The sequence below is a fragment of the Falco punctatus genome (assembly GCF_963210335.1).
Source record: "Falco punctatus genome assembly, chromosome: 1".
Taxonomy (NCBI): domain Eukaryota; kingdom Metazoa; phylum Chordata; class Aves; order Falconiformes; family Falconidae; genus Falco; species Falco punctatus.
The window spans coordinates 86,555,215-86,576,537 of record NC_137580.1 but is presented as its reverse complement, the minus strand read 5'-3'; the positions used below and the strand labels follow the sequence as shown (position 1 = coordinate 86,576,537).

General features: G+C 36.3%; 1 protein-coding gene across 7 annotated transcripts in view; it reads right to left on the bottom strand.

The window, feature by feature from the left end:
- The window catches only part of ARVCF (ARVCF delta catenin family member), a 290,531-nt gene that overhangs the window by 248,349 nt on the left and 20,859 nt on the right, over positions 1-21,323 (bottom strand). The window contains exon 1 of one of the 7 annotated variants that reach the window (XM_080373945.1): positions 1-21,323. This exon is cut by the window's left edge and continues 7,643 nt beyond it. The exons of the other annotated variants lie outside the window; for them this stretch is intronic. The gene's annotated coding sequence lies outside the window, so the exon portion shown is untranslated. 7 annotated transcript variants of the gene reach the window in all.

Genomic DNA, 21,323 nt, shown 5'->3' with positions numbered 1-21,323 from the left:
TACAAAATTTAAACTGAAAACATTTCCACACTTGTTTTAGGTTTTTATTCATGATGCTCAAGTTGATTATCCATACCCTAACAGCAGTGTTCAGGACAACAAAGACTGCAGTTTTCCTTTATAAATTGCTACTTCTGCTTAATTTTTAAAGAAACTCCTTCAACAGCCTGTTACGTAGCTTATGAACAGTTACGGCAAGTATTATCAGTTTTTGCCAAATTCGATATTGAATTTATCAATAATTTGCTGTAATTTCTAGTACCATGGTTAAAAACAGCTTTCCCATGAGCTTTTATTCCGTATCAGATACTGTGGTTATTATCCTCAGAATCTAAATCATTACAATAAAAATAAAATAACCAGACTGAGCAGAAGGAAAACCAAATTTTAATCTTTGCGAGTAACATTGCTCACTTTGATGCAACTCTCTACATGTATATTGAAGGCTATCAAAATACAGCTAGTTAATCAGAAAGGCTAGTAAAGTTAAGAAAAATCCATGCAAGAAGCGAGGAATAAGAGCCATTTCTAAGCCTCTCTTTTTAAATGAAGGATTTTAAATCACCTCCCTTGCTTTCTTTATAATCCCTCCTGGGGTTTTTTTCTCTCTACACTGCCCCCACCTACATACAATCACTATGGAAAATAAGCTCATTATAGTGCAGCATGGTTAAGCAACTGCGGTCAGAAATGAATCAATTGATTCAAAGCTTCATATTAGTGGCTGCCATTTGCATCATGAGGAACGTGTGATGGCATTCCCTATAGACAGTAACCTACAGTGAGAAGAGATCCAGATCTGACTGAATGAATTTATGCTACCTGAACAAGTGTTGTTTTTCTCCCGTCTTCCAGGTCATCTTGCCAGGATTCCCTGCTACAACATCTTAATCTCAATTACTATGGTTAATATTACGCTAGATTCTTTGATGTCTACAATCAAGCTAGTTATGTGAGAAGTGTGGCTGAGTACTTTCTAACCCTAAGAGTCAAACTCATCAGTATCTATACACCTGTCCTCTTTACAGGAAGTGTTAGCACAGTTAATGCCTGGTTTGAGTTTTTTTAGCTTTGTCTATATAGATATAACTGACAAGAAGCCTCTTTGTATTTCTTCATATTTAATTTTGTCAAAGAATCTGGATGTGACTCAGCTCAAGTTAGTAGGACACAATTAATACAATTTTGTCTCAAGTTTGTCATAAGAGATTTATGTCACCATAACAGAGATTTATGCAGTAATAAAATTGTAATATTGTTAAACTTCCTACAGTATATCAGTAACAGGGATTATACAAAACATCTCGTACAGCAGAAAAGCAAAAACTGCTATACAAACATTTCTAGATGGTAAGCATTTTAATACAATTTGTATTTCTTTTAAATAAGCAATGCCCATCTCATTGTGTTTCCATGCAGCATACCACGTAAGTGAAGAAAATTCCAGACCTTAGGTTCTTAAGATTTGATCAATACATTCAACTTGTTATATAACAATTATCTGGAAAGAGGGAAAATATATTTATCTATGAGTGATGCTGAAAATTAACATGAATAATTTCTATCTATTAAAACTAATTTTTTGTGGCCTTTAAAATGATTGAACAGATTTTCTGTATTTCTACTTATATCACAAAGAATTCCAAAGAGGTTCACAAATTACATTTTCAGTACGCCTTTGCATATCTCCCCCCATTTAAAATATGGGCTATTTCAGACCTTGGCAAAGTAAAAATGATAGAAATATAAGGAAGGCTATCTGACCATGGCAGGGTGGTGGTGGGGGAAGCCTTTAAGGAAAGTTTCATAGGCTTCTGTAGTACTCTTAAAAATCACTCCTGTAATATAGCCTCATCTCACAATAAACTCATGTAATTCACTGGACTTGTTTGCAACAAAATTTAGCCCTAAGTTATTGTAAAAGTTCACATATGACCATAATCTGAGGTATATTCCATTCCAACAACATGATCATATGGAAAGTTTACTTGTTTGCCTGTCTCCCTCACTTATGCTGCTGTTACAGCAGAAAACCTGCAGTCCTGCCCCATAACTAACTTTAACTTAGACTGTACACACAAAAGAGAAACACATACTTTAGTAAGAAAACAATCACGACATAGTTCATAAATTTTTTGCAGAGATACAGAATAAAAAATATCAAATTCTTGCCTTGACCATCCTCTGATTCAAACTTTAGACAATGATTTTTGTGACAGGGTTAACCAAATTGATCAAAGCGTATCTTGCAGTCTATCGTATTTCCTATCTAGATTTAGCAAAAAGGAGACTGCAATCCAGAAAGGGACAAATGCAATGGGAAAGGGAGATCATATTTAAGATTCCTTCCATTCCACTGGAATGGTTACCCAGCATTTAGAAATTGTTGAGCCCCTGGAAGATAGTTTAAACCTAGATTCCCAAAGGGGTTAAGAGAAATGTGAGGGGAGGCAGGAAACTGAGGAAAAGTTTCACATACTAAACATTCTTTTCAGTAATTCCCAAGGCATGAAATTGCCTCATGTATTATTTGGCTTTGGTCCAAAACAAGTCTAACTTGCCAATTGCAGAGGAAAACAAAACAATGTATACAAAACTGATGCATGTAATGCATATATTTCATAAACATCAGGATTAAAACACGTAATTGCTTTCTTAGGAAAACACGTTAAACACCAAGTTAGTGAGCATTTTCTTTTCAGGCAGGTATGTAATGCACTTCTTTCCCAGACCCCTATATAAGACATGATGCACTATCCTTCCCACTTCATGTTTCAAGTCACATGCACAGTCCTGCATGTGCTCTAATTTCCATAAAAATTCCATATACAGAAAGCACAAAGTAACAGACACTAAAGGAATAAAGTATCTTCACTACATCATTTTGCCAATCACAGTGTAGCACCACTACTACAGTGCATCAATCCAACTATGTATACATGTATGTATAAATGCATGTATAAACCAACACCAGTATTTCAACCAAACTTCTTCCCTGTGTGCCCTTAGCTTCTCAACAGAAGTACTCAACTTTCAGGGACTGATTCAACCATCAGCATACTAGGGAGGAAACAACATCAGGTCAGGAGAAGCACTGAAGAGAAAATATGCTGCTTAGTGAAGCCACTAAAGAGAAAACATGCTTCTTAGCAAGCCAAATGTGATATGGGGAAACAAGCAATAACATCTCTGTAGCATTTCCAAAAGATACTGCTATTAACTATTCTAAACACAATCCTATTTCATGTTTAAATGGTTTCCTACTCTGGAAAGTGTAAAAAGTGAAAAACTGCATAAGATTTCATGCTTACTACTTCATATTGACAAAGCAAAATTTGTTTAACTTGCAAACTAAAACATGAGTTCTTGCAGCTAACCTAACAAATTCCATCTAGAGTTATGGCAAAACCACTTCTGATTATGTACTATCATAATAATTTTAATACATATTTAGATATTATTTTTATCTATAAAATAACCATGTAAAATAAATATCTAGCAAAGATGTTTCTTTTAAGGAAACACATCATTTACAGTTTAGAAAACAAGTATCAAGTTATTACTATTGGAAAAAAAACTGACAGATCTGCTTTTTCTAAGACACTAATTTTATAATACAACAAATTGTTTCTTAATTTAAAAGCTAAGTTCTTGAACCATTCACAAAACAATCATCATGCTCCCCTTCCATTTCACTTAGTGTGCATGCTGTACTTGCAATTATTTGCAGAACAGACATTCCTGCTATTCCAAGCACAAGGGATTATGATCAATGCAAACTTTAATATCCCCCCCCCATTACATTTGCTATTGGGGGCAGGGGCAGGGCAGAGCGGTGCAGAATACTCATTGAGCTAAGGTCCTTCACTATACAATCAGCAAGGACAAATGCACCAAACAGATCTGTAAGAATTTGGCTCAACATGTAGGTAAAACCAGCAGACTAAGATATATGCTATATTGCTCGATAGCTGCAAGGACAAAGGTAGGGCTAAGAAAAGCACTTTACAGAGAATAGCTAGTTTTTCTAGTACACCAGGCAGCGCACAAAGCAGTTCCAGAGAACAGGAGTTTCTAAGTGGTCTGTTAGCAGCGTGCCGTCTACTGAATAACTGCTGCGAATCCAAGGATCTCCCACTCACCCATTCCTAACCTAAGGGCTCAGCAGATGTATTCTGCGAGCTTGGGCAGCAATAGGCTGTTCCTTGAAAAATATGCTACTGCAGAAGATGTTACTGAAAAGAATGAATCCACTTTCAACCCACTTCCTTCATGCCCTGAAAAGGCCTTCAGCAATATTGATGGCCAGAAGCAGGATGAAATCTGGCCAACAAATACTGTTGGTCTGCAACACACAATTTAGACCAAAACCAATACCGCAGGCACAGTCACATTTATTTTGTTTATAAAGAATCACAACTGAGTATTTTCTACTTTTTTATTTAATACTGCTTGCTTAAAAAAAAACAAATCATGTTACAGAATTACAAGGTTACAGTAACAAGGGTATGTCAAGGCACAAGGACTTGCAAAAGTTAATCTCCTGTGTTTTCTGCATGAAAAAAGTGCTGCAGTTTCCCCAAACACGAGTCCTTTACACTGTCTATTTAAGAAAGTAGCCCACAAGGTACCAGAAGAAAACTAAAGGCTATTGCTTTCATAAAACTAAGCAGGATATACATTCTCATTTGCTACCCAATAAGGGAATTCTTCTCTTGGTAATGATTATCTTGAGTGCCTCTTTAATTTCCTTTTCAATGTTTTTTGGCAAAAATCCTTACAAAAGTAAGACACAGAGAACACATAAAAGAGAAAAACATGCATTTTGAAGTACAACCACATATCTTTAAACAATGTATCTGCCCAATGGTAAATCAAGTACATGAAGACCTTACAAGAAATCTATGAAAGGAATAAAACACAAGTGGAAATCAGGTTTCATTCACTGGTCCAAAACAGTTCTATTCTAGTTTTGTTTCACTTTGTAGTATTTAAGGATATAAAATGCGCCTGCATGTTGAACATATCCTGTGACAAAATACAAAGAATAACTGCAACCCAGTGACCTTAACTTGACTCATCTGTTGGGAATTAAGTTGCTTTAACTGCATTCTGCTGAGGAATATCTGCATGATCAATAGAATTAAATGGCAGTTTAATTAGTTATCAGTCTCTAACAGTCTTTTGAGCAGTGACAACCAACTGAACAGATTAATGAACTTCTAGACAGGATCCAGATCAAGATTATGATCTGGGGTTGCTTGATCACATACTCTCCCACAGTATAATTGCTGTGTGTGGGTGGCTCAAAACAGAAGAGGGAAAAGGACGTCAACCTCTTCTTACCTGTTACTTAAAACCTAAGGGAAAAAATTACTGAGATTTAGGAGGACTAGGGCTGTGACATGGGAAGCAGCTGGCAACAATGGTGCAATTGGAGCTGGGAGAAAAGACTAAAAATACTCACAAAAATGTAGAAACATAAAAATAAAAAGCTACTACCTGGAATTTTAACTGCCAAAAATAAGTGTGACAACGTGGTTTGATAGTACTCAGATTACTGGATGCTTTATCTCTTGGGTTCTGTATCTTCCTCCTTCAACTGCCAGCCCTTCCCAGCAGTTCTTAGTCTTGACCTTACAATCCATGAATAAAACACAGTTTCAGTCTTGCACCCTCTCATCCATTCATCACTCTGCTAAGTTCCTTTGCTGGCTCTGTTACTAAATTTATGCATCATAAAATTCTGAACACGTTTAACAGAGCAGCAATTTATAAATAGCTTTTATTATACAAGGCAGGCTTGATGCTCAAACAGGAGGTCAGAGATACTGGCACTTAATCCTTAAACTTTTCCATTCTTCTGTTCCTTCCAATTTCTCACAACTAGCTATCCTCGAAGAAGAATTTTAATGTTGATTTGTAATTATCTTTTCTCTTTGATGAGCCCACTTCTTGAATAGTGGGCAACATCTCCTTTTCGTATACGAAATATTAGAAAATGAAGAGACTAGGCAGCTCTCCCCACACCGAGTCATAAATCAGCCACAGTTCTACTACTTGTTAAGTCCAAGGCACAGATCCCCATGGCAACATATGGAGCCTCTGTTGTAGTATCATTTTGCTCAGATATATATTCTGGCCATGGGAGAACCAACTGTAAACAACAAAGCAAATATACTTCAGTGGTAAACTGAACTGAAGAATGGCCATTGAAATGGCAAATGAAGCAAAGGAATCAGGGTATGGATTTCACATATAGAAACCATTACTCTGTACTAGTAGATGACAGCCTTCTTGCATCCATCTATTACAGCTTCTTGCTAAAGTCAGTTTAAGCCTACTACTTTCTGCACACCTGAGAGGAATAAAGAAAATGCTACTGGTCTGTCATGGAGGAGAACAGCAAATGCTGCAGTGTGCTGGACCTGGTGGCTCCAAAACAGGTGAAGTTTTACATATTTGTATGGGAAGAGAGGCTGCCCAGCCTCAAGGAGCTACGGGATAGTATCCACAAGCTATTATTCCCTTTCCCTTGGTTACTGCTATGCATTGATGGAATACCCTAAAATAGCTTAATAATGGTGGAAACAGGGTCCACAGGGGGAAGAAAGTTGCATGCTAATGTGTCTCCTGGAGAAGGTCTTTTTAGTAGTCCTTAACAATAACAATCTCTTCCTCTCCCACTTTGGTTCATTCTGTAGCTTACCAGTTGTTTGTGCGGGTATTGCTATATTAGATACAGGTTTTCCCCACAGCGCAACAACCTGTCACTATGCTTTATAAAATTAATCAAAAACTGAGGCTCTATAGCAAAATTATTGTATAAGTAAATTGTAGGGAAAGCTGATAAACCCATCTAAGAACCCAAAACACTTGGAACTACATTACCACATCCAAAGCTACCAAAAAATATTTAACAAAATTATTATTGCTGAGCACTCTGAGATCAGTTCAAGATACGCACTGGTACGAATACCTGACCTTCTATTTAAGTATGTAAATCTTTTTAAGGTTCAGAACCCACCTGTCCCCCCTTGAGGTATAATCTGACATGCAGCCAAGAGGGAAGGCTGTTTAGAGGTCTAATAGCACAGAAACCTATTTGCAACTGCTCTTTTCATTTGTCTTCTACAAATCAGTCAAGGACCCAAGCTCTTGAAATATGGCTAAACTGGACTCTGGTATTACTACCATTGCTCAGTAGCAAGGCTGCAGATGGAAACAATTCCCAAGGAGTAAGAAACTTCAGAGCACCCCAGTAACAAAACTGATAAAAGAGGAGAAAAATGTGAATAGAACCTCAAAGTGGTTTGTGCTCAGCATGCGCTGAGCCTGTCTCCTCCCTGGGCTGGCTAGTGAGGAGAGCTAGTAACACTCCAAAATGTCTCAGGCCCCATCCTCTCTTGTACTGCCTTTGATCTGCACATTCTTCTTTTCAGTGTGTGCAGCAAGAATGTCACTGCAGAGCAAAGCAGAGAGCATCAGCGACAGCTCACCAGCATCAAAGCTCTGCAGGTCATACGGGAAAGTAGCAAGAGAGGAGGTTATTGTGAGCAAGTTCTCCCCAAATTCAATTTCTCTTCTTCAACAGAGATGAGAAAAACAGAAGGGTTGCAGGTACAACTAGGTCAAGCATCATCAGGTTCCATTAAAGTTCTCACTAATGTTCTTATTTCAGAGTCATTAGTCTATTGCTTTGAAAAGAGGAGCTATTTGTGCCGTTAGTTTTGGTGGGAAAAAGAATGATTCCCGCTCATCAGAGCAACAACATCCTGAAACATCTCCAAATCAAATAGAGGGACAAAATACAAACACTAATTATTTTTTAGGAAGAAGCTTGATACATTTAAATATACAAAGCATCAAGTTTGTGACAGAAAAGGACTGGGCTTAGCAACTCTTTTTTTAATAATTCCAAATCGAGTTTATCTACTTTAGAGTGTGGATGTATGACTCCATTCAAGAGGTCGGTCATACGTTCAAATGGCACACAGAGTAATATAGTTATATAGTCCTACATTACTTCAAAGCTTCATCCTGATTTCACTGTGATTGGCAGCACACAATGGACATGCTAACTTATCTGTAGTTTACTGCACTTATCAGACTTTTGAAGATGCTTCCTAAGGGTTTCATCTACCAGGAGCACAAGCCTCTAAACATTCCAAATTCTTCCCTGGGTGTTTTAATTCTTTTAGGACATATTAAAGATGCATGCTTTTATTACTGGTCTGTTCTACTCGCTGATCTTGCATCCAGTAGAATAAATATTTGTAACTTCCCAGCAACACCTTCTGTAAAGCAGAGCATCTCTAACACTTGACAGGTATCAATTAAGTTTTTTATGCAGATAGTATTTTTCTCATTTTGTAGATCATGCCATCTAATTCCTTAAAGAGGTAGAATAATTTATGAGAATTTGTCTACAACAGGATTAACATGGAGCTGTTGCAGTTGCTGTACCCAGAAATCTCCGTCCAACTGATAAGAAACCACCTACATAGTATTTGTTTATTATTTTGTAAATGTCTCTTTCCATTTTAGAGTAATACTCTATGCATATGAGACAGCCTTATTAGAAATATTACACTATAACTAATAAAAACCAAAAGGAGATGGGGTCCCAAATGCAGGTTCCAGTAAGCAAGAACAGCAATATCTAAGATTAATTCCTTACTTTAGTCCCATAACTTGAACAGAATACAAAGTGCAGCAATTATATTCAAATATGATGAATGCCATAATTATCACTTCAGAGATAAGTGGAAATATTTTGAAAAGCAGTAGCTGAACTAAAGCCATATTTAAAATGTGAGAGTGCTAGACTTTACCTACTATAAAACAGCTGTATGGGATTAACAATACTTGTACTTTTAATTGTTTGTGTCTAACACATGCTGTTTTGGAATTAAAAAACCCAAACAACTCATGTCTAACATGCTACCATTAATAACTGTTGCTATGATCACACAAAATTCTTCTCTGAAGCAAGAGGAACTAGTGCCAAAGTGTTTTAAGGAACACTTCGTTTTTTCCCCAAAAGACCTGTAAAGCTGAGGTCTTCAATACTTGTGGTGAATATCAGTGAATAATACTGACTTTAGGAATAGAGTACAAGCAACAAATCTTTTCCAGGTAATACAATTTCCTCTGAGGTTATTTGAAGAAGGAATTTAAACATTTATTCCACGTGTTTAGAAACAACCAGGAATAATGTCAGTTATTACAGACAAGGTTTGATGGGAAGACTGGTCAGCTATAAATGAAGGGCCTGCCTTACGCAATTTTCTTTTTCAAGATACAGAAAATTATGGCAGGAGAATGATGCTTCATCTTCACAGGTTAAGGAGGCAGAAAGTCACAAGAGGCCAAAGTGATTTTCAGCTAACGTATTTCTAAGTGTGAGATAACGAGGTATTTCTGATTTAATTTGCTTTGCTGTAAAATCACTTCACTGCATGCTAACACAGACCTTCGCAACAGCCATAATTCAAAGGCTGTTTGTAAGTACTAGCAGAAAATTCCATGATCAATATTATCTGCCACTTTGAGCAGGGAGGACACTACTTTTCAAGTAATCTTTACAAAGTATAAACAAAACAAAAAAAAAAGTGTGCCCTCATACCAAAAAGTTTAGGATCTAGTAGCCAGCTTGCAATTCTATGTGTTTGGAACTGGTGGAGATGGTAATCCTTCTGTTGAAGCCAAAGCAAGAACTATCACATGCATCTTTCTGCCAGTACACAGACTTGATTTCAAATGATGCCATATAAGAAGTATACTGAAATTTGTGACAAGGAACAAAGCTTAGAAAGATGGAACAGAAGATGGAATGCCTGTGAAGAGAGAAAAGGAGTACACAGAGTTGTTGTACAGCTCTTCAAAGTAGAGAATAAAGAGAAGTTTGAGAGAAACAGGGAAGAAATTACATTCAGCAGTTGGACAAGAAAATCATGTAAACGCTATGTTGTATAGACCAAGCAAAGAAGTGTCAAGGACTTTACAAGAGATCAGGGATAGAGAGCTATGAAGTATAGGCACAACAAGTTATGCTTTTGGAATTGAGAGGACAGTTTGCATTACAGAAATAAAATTGAAGCACTATAAGAAAGCAAAGAGCGCCTGGGTGTTAGAAGAAAAGACAAAAGCACAATGCTATATACATTTGGGGTTTTTTTGTTGTAGTAGTTGTATAAGCCCACAGAAAACCCCAAGGATCCTAATTAGAGAGAACAGGGCTGACCCACAGTCCTATTTTCTTTCACATATTCAGCCAACAAACTGCAGATAATTCCAGCAGCTGGAATTGACAGTGACATTTTAAGTCAATGAGGATCTATTTTACTCTTCCTCCCACAACACAAATGAATAGTGGTGCTAATGAAATTCCACTCCTATTTTAAGTTGACAAACACAACCCTGCATTTATCCCTTCCAGCAAAATTTGCCTTTTAACAAACTCAAACTACTCTGAAGTACCCTGTGGTCACAATATGACAAAACAAAATGCCACACTCTCCTGCACTGCCATTCTTCCAATTACCTTGACTCTAGTGGACCAAGATAAAATTTTTTCTACTGTATTTTACACCTACTGTTTTGGATGAATCATATTAAAATTTACAATTTTAGTCACAGACTTTAGTACAGTCTGGTTATTTATTTCACATTTGATCAAATGTTTCTGACTGAGGATGGGCTTCTAATTCATTACACAAAAATAACTTGCTTAAAAAAAAAAAAAAACAACCCAAAACATATGCACTGGTTTCTAATACTGTCTTCTTCAAAATGCCAAGAAATTACATTATATGCAGAAATAAAAAGAACTGATTGGATTTTGGACCAAGATGCAAAACGTAATTTGTGCACATTATTATTCAGAAAAATGAGAGAAAATATTCTTACTCATTTCTTTTTAAATGACTTTCCACAGAGAGGCTAGATAACCTTATCCTATTTCACTGTGGTATACTAGGAAAGAAGCCCTTTGTATCTCTCGATCAGAAGTGTACAGAGAAATAATTCTGTTTCTTTCAGGCGAAAGAGAAATAGCTGTAGTATTTACCAAGCAAGAAAGAAAAAAGGAGAAGGCAGCAGGGGAAGGAATAGTGTTATGCTGTGAGCTGTCCTCATAACTAAGCAGGGTGTCATCAGCTCTCAGTGTCACACACCAAATACACCAGGTATGGTGCAACCAAGAGAGTGCCCTCTCTTATAGTTGTGTTATACAAGAAAAAGGAAGGCAAGAGCTTTCACATTTAAACTGAGCTATAAGGCAATCAATTAGCCATTAGCAAGTGCGAAAAGTTTCATGGCACCTGTGTCTCCTTGACAAATTCCATTGTGAGTAAAAATTTCCACACCCCCACCACCCCCACCCCCCGCCTAGTCCCTAGTTTCTATGTAACTCCTTCCACTTCTGAAAACTTATGCACCCCATTGAGTACAGTCAGTAATTTGCTTAGCCTGAAAGTTGGCTAACACAACACATCTATTAGCAGGCTTTCCCAGATTTGAGAATGTATCCTTGGTATCTGTTGGAATTAAAGACAATAAATAAATGCAGCATGTCAGCTTCAAAATCCATTGTGTTTTCTTTATTTAGCTTCTTTCAGCATAGCTTTAATACAAACTGAATGACATAAGTATTGTAAGCGTCACTACTCTTTTAAAAAATAAACAGCTTTCCTAGCCATTTTGTGAATAAGTCCAGATGTACTATTCCTGTACATGTACTTGCTTCCACTACCATCCAGCCACACACTGCAAAGAATAGTCTTCCAAACTCCTTTCCAGAGTTTGCCTCCAGCTGAACATCAAGTATCAATACCCCTAAGATGCCTTCTCCTGTCTTTTACTTAAATACTGCCTTCCTCAGGGATCAACCAAACTTTTAGTACTTCAGAACCAGATCCAAGGTATCTCACATAGTGCCTTGTCAAGCTGATTTTCTCGCGGCTTTGTTGGACCTGAAAAACTGATTTCCCATCATACCACAATAAAAAAAAAAAAGTGACTTTTTACTATATAATAGTTATGTAGTAATGGAAATAGTATGAAAATTTCAACCTCAAATACAAACCTAGGATCCAATTCTGATCTTATGTAAGCTCTAAGTAGTAAAAATTGCTTCCACAGTTATTTTCACTTAAATGTGCCCTACTGTGCCAAGACAGCATGTCTAGTTCTGAATTCCAAATAGCTAAGATTGCCAATGAGTTTGTAGTTAACACAAAGCTTCTCTGACTTTTTCATGGCAAAGATCATCATTATATGTGATTAGTATTTTAACACAGGCATATTTACTGCAATACAACAGTTCCAAGGCCAAATGAAGAAACTCGTATCACAGAAAATCATTTCAGGAACATACAATAAACAGCCATAGTTTACAACTTTTAATTACCTGTAGTGGGTATTATAGCACATTATTCTGATACTCTTATCTTTCAGAAAGTCTGGAGTCTCCAGTTTCTGTTAAAGATACTACAAGTAACTACTGCTAGCCCATTCATTTTCTGAAAACTGTTTCTGAAGATCATGACAAAAGAACAATTGCACCCATTTAATACAAGATTAATACAAGTTAATTCAGGATCTAAAGATCAAAACAAGTTAAGTTTTGTGGTAATGTTGTTATAGATAGCTTTGCCTGTAGTCATCTTTGTAAAAGGTCCTTATTGCTTCTAAATCACTGCTAAGGGAGTAAAATTTCAGTGGAGAGAATAAGGATTAACAAGTGAGATTAACACCACTCTTGCCATCATGTTTCTAAGACTAAAGGATCCGCAGAAAACCCACCCCTCTCTAAAGTGCTTTTTCCTTTCTTTATCTTGACTGTATGAACTTGCATGATAGCTTCACTGAAAGGGGGTTTGGACAACTATTACACAGTCCACTGCTCTCGTACACCAAATAAAACAGAACCTGAAAACCAGGCAGCACTTGAACTAACTGAAAAACTTAGTAATTCAACTCTTTGGTCCCTGAAAATTAAGGCAGTATTGATAAGAGATGAAAACTTACAGCAAAAAATAATTGTTATTTGTTAAACAGTACCAACTTTTTGTTCTGCAGAAGTCCCCATACATTTTTTTCTACTATTACTGCTACAACTAACACTAATTGTGGACTATGGCTTCTCACATAAACACTATACAAACACCTACAACCTTCTTTACATAAAGAAGGCAGTGAGTTTGTTTCCCCCCATGGCATTCTGAACCGAAAAAAAAGTGCGAGCTGGCCTTGTCTATTTTCAAAACTGCCCTTATCTTTACCTCTCACAGAAGAATGGAAAATCTAGTAAACAGTGCCATAATGTAGGTCCACGTCCCAGCTTATTTCATAGTAACTTTCCCATGTATAGACAAAGGAACTTTCCCATATAGACAGTTACACGTATTTCTTTTCCTTTATCATTGTTGTCTTTACTTAATAAAAGATGCTTTATCCTCACGCTCTTTCGAGGAGAGTTATGCCTGACCACAGAACTACCTAGGAACAGTTCATGAGTTTCAGGTGTTGGCACCACCTCCTTCAGGATATACTTTCCACTCACAGCTAAGTTCTAGAATGGTAACTGTACTGACAACAGGGGAGAACACAAGAAGGAATACATGTAACTATGAGTCTCACCTTTTGCAGGTAAGCTCTCTTCCTAACCTGCCTTGATAAACAGTTCAAATTCACTAACATCAGAGACATCCATAATCCACTGCTGTTCGGTTCTAGATGGCACAATTCCCTTTTCCATTTTATTATTTCTACTCAGTTGAGGACCATTACTGCTAGTAAGGTATTTTGTACAGGAGAATATTGGTCTCTAATACTTAAAAAATAATTACTGTTTTCCTATCCACTTTTATTTCTATAGAAGGTATTGTTATGTTCATTTGAAACAATTACTGTTTTTTATTTAATACAGAAGGTACAGTGATAATGCTACAGCAGAAAGATGGAACACCTGACAGGTCCAAGAGTAGTTAGGCATTCATAAAGGAGTTGAACTTGCAAATTCTGGCACAGCAAGATCCATTATGTTGCAAACCTTAAATAGGATTTCCACAAACCTTCAGCTTTGGTGATTGGGAGACACACACAAGCCAGCCAAAGACAGAAGTAAGTCAATGGATAAGTTGCATATACATTTCCACCTGCTGGCAGAAAGTGTTTACACAGCAGTAGTATACTTTTACAGTGGTTTAAGTCTGGAATAAACCCAATAAATCAGTGGAGTTTTTCTTGGTTAAAAAAGGAACACAAAGCAGCATTTCTCCTACAGTGTCACTGGTGCACAAAGATTATTTTAGAAATTCTGCTTTTGATAAGGCTGTATAACTCCAGATCTGGGGCCCTAATATTAGTCTAACTGATATATAATTTATTTTTTTTAATTTACAACTAAGTGCAACCAACACACATGGCAGTTTCCCAAAACTAAGTAATAAGCTTCAATTACTAAGCACAGAAACATGTTATGATGGTGTTAATCAGGTTCAATGCTCAGCAAAATAAGTATTTTTCAGTTGATGTTTATTTTAAATTAAGAGGTGTTTTAAGCCAGGACTCAAAGGAATGATCTGGTATTCACTGCACACCACTGTATTGCTATAACATGAAACCATGTTTCATGTTCTCATCATCATCATCATCACCAATCAGTTCTCATTTCTTCAGAACTGATTGTAGCAAAGCATGATAAAGTCAATACTACAGCTGGAAGAGCCCCTTTCCAGAGCACTACAGCTATGCCAAAAAAAGCCTCCAGTGCCCATGATCAGAGTGGATGAATTAATCTCTGTTCTCAGTTACATCAACAAGTAGATGATTTCCACATACACACACCACACTCCCAAGCTCACTTGGAGATTTTTCCACACTGTGCACTCCAGGCTTTGATCTGATTACCACTTTTAACACTTCAGATTCATAATCCATCACCAGTAGGTTTTATCAGTTATACTCCCTGCAAGTTCAATGTTGGAATCCCAAACACCAGTGTGAGCTAAACATTTCATGGAATAGGAGAAACAGAGTCATCTCTACTGCAGGATCATTCAAGAGACATGAAGAGACTAGTTCACTAATTAGAAAACAGTAACTTTCCATGCTCTTTTCATAAAACCTAGTTGAAATGTTGAAGTCTCTGCTTTCTGTCCCTTCTGACCTTGATGACATGTGTGACAAGGCTGTTTTCAAACACATTTCCAAACTTGGTTCCGTAAAAAAAATTCTTGAAAGATACACTATTGCATTAACACATGCAGGAAAGCATCTAGCCTTTGTGCTGTATCTATAAATACCCAGAGTGATGTGCAACTACCAAACAAATCCAAACTTCCTCCAAGAATGCTACAAATTTTACCTTTGTCACAAAATAAAGTGTTACATCTTTGTACCAAAATAACGTCCCATATATAGAGACAGCAAAACTTGAAAAAAAAATACCAGCAGATATTTCCACAAAGCCTAGTACCAAGAGAAGAAATTATCAAAACAAGAGGTGCTGCAATTGATTACAGCATTATGAATTCAATGTTCTGTCATGCAGCTCATTGAAGTAACTCAGTTCTGATGCTCTACAGCTATCTTAGGGAGAAGAAATACTTCAGGAAAGCAAAAGAATTACCATACAATAGGCTACAATTTATTAGAAGGAACATGCTGAAGCTCATGTCAATGGAAGAATATGCTAACAATCATTTTAATGAGATAAACAAGCCCTCATGTCCCCAGTCAAAAATGCCTAAGCTCCCTTGCAGCAAAGGTACGTAGCAGTTGCAAGAAAGTCTCCCTTTCTACTTATGTGGGCTATGCTAAAGCTGCAACAATTACTGGAATTCCAGTCAGGAAGGAGAGGAGGAACAAGCAATGCTTTTAGCTTCCGACATATATCAGGGCATATTTCCCTTCTGTTTCTGAATGCACTGTTTCAGGGAAACAATCCCAGTCAGATTTCTCATGGGACAATGCATCTCCACAGTTATTCATGTGTAACCCTCCAGATAGAGGAAAAATTCAGCTTTAAATCTAAAAGGCAAAGGTGATTGTTTTCTAACAGTTTAATGCTCTTGACAGTACTACATAAGTATTTTAAAAGCCTATTTCAAAATTTAACAGTCATCAGGTCTTTAATAAGAAGACCCTTTAAGTCATGAGGAAAAAATGTCTAGCAAAATTCTTATTCACAATTTTCAACGTTTCTACTACCAAGCTGGCAACTCTGTTTTGAAAAACTTGTTCCATGAACATCCCTGTTGAAGCCAACAGCACCAACTTATAGACCATATACAGTTTTAAGGAAGAAAAAAGAAAGAAAAAACAAAGCAGTGCTTAATTAATGCATACCCTAAAACTTTTTCTAAAACATAATGTGAAAGTTTACAATGGAAGAATACTACTGGAATTACAAGAAATCAAGAAAGCAGCAAAAGCCACAACAAACTCCCTATCCTTTTTTATAAAGTATACTTTTTAACACCTGAAGAAAGAAACAACAATTAAAAACAGTCACCATGGCATGGTGCAGCAATTGAAAATGGCTGCCTTTCAATTGCATCTGTACTCCTTCTGCAATTTAAAGTTAACTGAAGAGGATATATTTCTGAGAGGGGGCATACTAAGGGCAGGTCTGCTAAGGTATTTCAAAGATAATGCTTTATATTTATTGCTTAATTCTTTTCAACTTCTATGTTTCCTTTATCTGCTTGGAAGGGGCTTTAATGGATCTAAATAAAAGGAGAAAAATTGTCTAACATTTATGCCTTGCCAATTCTATTAGATGTTGCTATAAGAAATGTAAATCAAGAGATTGGGTCTTAAAGTTTTATTCACTGTAGTTTTAATAGACCATGCCAATATTACTCCAGTATTGCCAGAGATGTCTCCAAGAACACTGAATGAATACTAAGAAGGCCTACCATGACTCTTGCTGTGAAAGAACAGATTAAATCCTAAACTTTTAATCTCCCAATTTGATCCACATGGGCAAATGCAGTATGGCTTTGGGTAATATGCCAGGAAAGATATCACAGAGGACTTACATTGTATGCTTAACCAGAATGGAAACACAGTTAGATCTTAAGGATCAGAAGTTACATGTTTGGTTTCAATACTAATGTCTGCAAAGATGTATGACTCCTTTTGATAGGTATACATTAGCATGTTTCCACACGCATATACTGTCTACAGATTATCAGCCTTTTGGGTCCAGAAAAGCCTACAGATTTTGAATACTAATGCGTTTTAGATGAATCAAATTTTCCCTAAGCCATGAAGTAGAAAGCAAGAAAGCACATAATGAAGTATACAGAATTCAGCTGCGTGAAAGTCCACTTTTAAAGGCCAACCTTATCCAGGCAATTCAATGAAATTCTACTTCAGATAAGTACTTTTGCAAGACATTCTGCTAATAAGCAGGTTATATGTGCCACACCAAGAAAAAGATTAACTACACTCTCATAAAAAAAGGCCAGCCTGTTTTGATAATCAATATTCCAGTAGTTCTGATGCTCCCTGAAGTGTATTATGATTTATTAAACCCTACCTGATCAAACCATTAAATATTATTTGTAGTAATATATGCATAGGTAGCTGCACAAACAGTGAACTGGAGGAAAGAGAACAGTCACAGCCTGCTGCACCACTGCTGCAGAGTACCAGGCTTGCTTGTGTTACTGTCATCATTGTTAGGAGGAGACCTAGGCATGTAGGGCAGCAACTTCCGACATCACACAGGCTTGCAACCCAGGCCTCATGCAGGTTAACAGAAGGAGTTCAACTCTCCAGCTGCCTGGACGACATGATCATCAATAAACCATGCCAGGTCATAAGCAGTAGCAAGGTAAATTCCCCACACGTTCAAACAAGTAACCATTTTTAACTGGGAATTATAAAGGGATTCCAAATCAGACTACCAGAAATGTAAGAAATTACATCTATGCTTATTATAGATAAGAATCCCACGTTCCTTTTTAAATCCATTCAACAACACCAAAGGCACTAGAATCGTGTGGATAACAAGGCAAAATTAGGACTCATCAGCAATTCTGGAAGTTATTTGTATCATCATTAAGTAAAAATAATCATGCAGAGGTAAATTCTCAGACATACAACACAGAGTAAGTCATCAGGTTAGCTTGTAAATCATGCCATGAAGAGACACTAGTAAAACTTCAAATTCAAGACAGATAAACTTGCTGTCAGATTAATCAGATAAAAATAATTTCAAAGACCTACATATGAAAAATCTCTAATTAATGTCTATATATAATACACACCACACGGAGGAAAAAATCTTTTCTAAAATTACTTAGCTCAGACTTGTTTATGTTGCAAATGTTTATAAACTAAAATGCTCTCTTTCGGTAATTCGACTATCTTGCACTTCCCAGGCAAGAGATTCTTGCCCAGGACTTTATTTTATAATAAACTTAACTACAGACAACTTTTTAAAAAATAGCTTACTTGGAAGAAATATCAAGCACATTAAGTAGGAGTTTGATTAATCTATAGCAATCCATCAGTTAAACAAGATTAATTCATCGCTCTTGAGTGTTCCAGAAAATATAGTAGAAACCCAAAATAAGCAGACATTAATCTATGAACAATGAATTAGGGGGAAAAGATTAATTACAAGGAAAAAAGTGTTTATAACAGATAAAAAACACATGTTCTGGATGGCTCAGGTCTGAAACTTGGCAGCCTGGAATATGTTTCAAGGCAACTCCATTTTGCACATTACAATCAAAACTGACCATTCAAATTACACAATTGCAGTTCTGGAAATATCTATTGAGTATTAATATCTGAAAAAGCAGTTACTCTTAATGTTTTACAAATAATTTTGGGGCAACCATTGGCTAGAAACTTTTATGCCAAATTCAATTGTAACAGCATTTTCCTAGAGGGAATTAAATATCTTATTAAATGTTATTGCATAGCAAATAGAGTATCTCACTTTCTGAAATATTCACCTTTGAAAAAAATAGTGGGTTTTTAAAAATAGATACATAAATTCCATTAAAATGTCACTGATAACATTAATCTTTTATTAAGAGTTGAGAACTAACACAGTTTTGAAAACCCCATCTGTTCACAAAACTGCATGCCTTCTCTCTAATCTAGATTCTCTGTTTAGATGAGCAGTATTATGTATGATTGTATAATTTAGGCCACGTCTACATAACTCCAGTAAGTATTCATTCTGGAATTCTTCTTGCCTCATGAGAAGGCACTCTGTTCAGACCTACTCCTCTGTACAATATAGTACAACACACTGGATGACATAAGCAAAACAATTTTAGATAACCAATTTTTATGGTGCAATGATTTTCAGAGCTGTAAGTATTAAAAAAACTAATCAATATGCTGGCATAGCAGAAATGGTTAAAACTACTTTCTTCGACTTAGGAAAAAACTTTTTTTCATAATCAAGTAGTACAATAGTTACTTAGTTTTCATGTAACCCTAGCTACAGCAGACTATTATAAGTGCTTTTTGAAAGAAGAGGAAAAGTCTTCACATTCAGACAGTATAATGTTACTCCCACTGAAAGCCATGGAAATTCTACTGCTGACCTCAGTGGGAGTAAAAGCAGTTCCAAATGCCTCCAACTTTTCAGATTTTCCACCAAGATGTCTATCGCAAAAAAATGCAATTCCATTTTATCACTGAAAGCCACAAACCAACAACCAATCAAAATACATCTAAAATTGTTTTATAAATGAGCAGTCTCAGCCAACAAGTTGCACTTGTAAACGAACTAACCAGCATTCTTCAGGGCTGACAAGCAATATATTGAAAGCACCATCATTCTAAAAATGTATGGCACTCCTGATTAAGGCTAACACGCTCTTAAAAATGAGTACAGAGCACACCTCACTTCTGAAATAACCAAATCAGTCTTGGACATGAACTCTGTTAAAAAATAACTTTGGTAATGATAGCACAATTACTACTGTTCCTTCAGTGCAAAAGATGCAGGAACATTTTTGAACTTGTAAATTCCTTTACTTCACAAATATGCTGCAGAATAATAACAGGTTACTCATGTATTCACAAACAGCATCTAATTTGATTACTAATTTTTTCCTAATTTTGAACAGGTAGTGAGGCTGTATGGTAAGAGATAATGCCTTCTAGCTCCTGACACTTTACTCCCTTTCACCCCTACAATTATTTTCCTTTGCTCCAAATACTATAAATTTCACCTCAGGATGATTGTTACAGTGACAAACCACCTAAGAAGTCTCCCACTTCTTCTATATAGTTTAGGATATTAACAAGCAATAACTTTCAGTTTTCCCTGTTACTGTGTAAACTCCATTCCCATCTTTCAACTCAAATTTACTTTTTTTTTAGAAAGAGACGATTGAAAAAAAAATGAAATAGAAAATTAAGGCTTTTACAAGTTTGAATTATTCAATCAGTTTTATTCATTTAGCAAGTACAGCTGTCTTCTGGTTTTAGTCATTTAAAAGACCAACTTTTAAAAATTATGTTCCTTTATCTCAGTGTAGATGGCTTTCCCTTGTGCAAGAAAACTTCTGTCTGGTTAGTTCTCAAGAATGACTTTCCAAGTTATCGGAAGTCATACAAAGTAATAAATTGCTTTAACTATATATAGTCTTTGACTATACTCACTGTACTGTTCTGAAAAGGGCCCTTCACTTAAAACCAGTAAGTTAGCAGAAGGGTCAAATGCTGCAGAAAGCCATACATCCCATCACACCAGTAAATAACCACTGAATTTATACTTGTGTTACATTCACGCACCACAGACTGCTGTACAGAGAGCTCAGAGAACAACCTCAAATGAAGTCTGATGGTACAGCTGAACACAAAATTGAAACAGCTCAGAGCAGGCAGTTAGGAGGTGGGAACCCAGTTCACTTGTCTAAAAGCAGGATAGCAGAACAAAACATTTTGAAAAGGTCCATTTATAAAGTTTTGGAAGCTTTATCATCAGTTACATTATATGCAGTTAACTGTTCTACAGTTTGATTATACAGACGCATTTGTTTCTATATAGTGGTCTGCTATTCCAAGCAGACTAATTGAAACTCTTGCATATTTTAGCCATACTCAGTTCAATAGTCCTACTGTTTGAGAAAAAGGCCAATGAAGACTATTACTGTAAAATGAATTTAGTCTTTCATCATTTTATTGTTGGCTAAAGAATGACAATTGTGAGACTGTTTGGAATAGTAAATGGCAAGGCAGATTAAGTTAGTAACAATTCTGCCTTCTAAATTTTACAGACAGTGTGTAATTAATAAAAGAAATAAAACATATATGTTAAGGAAATGTTAACA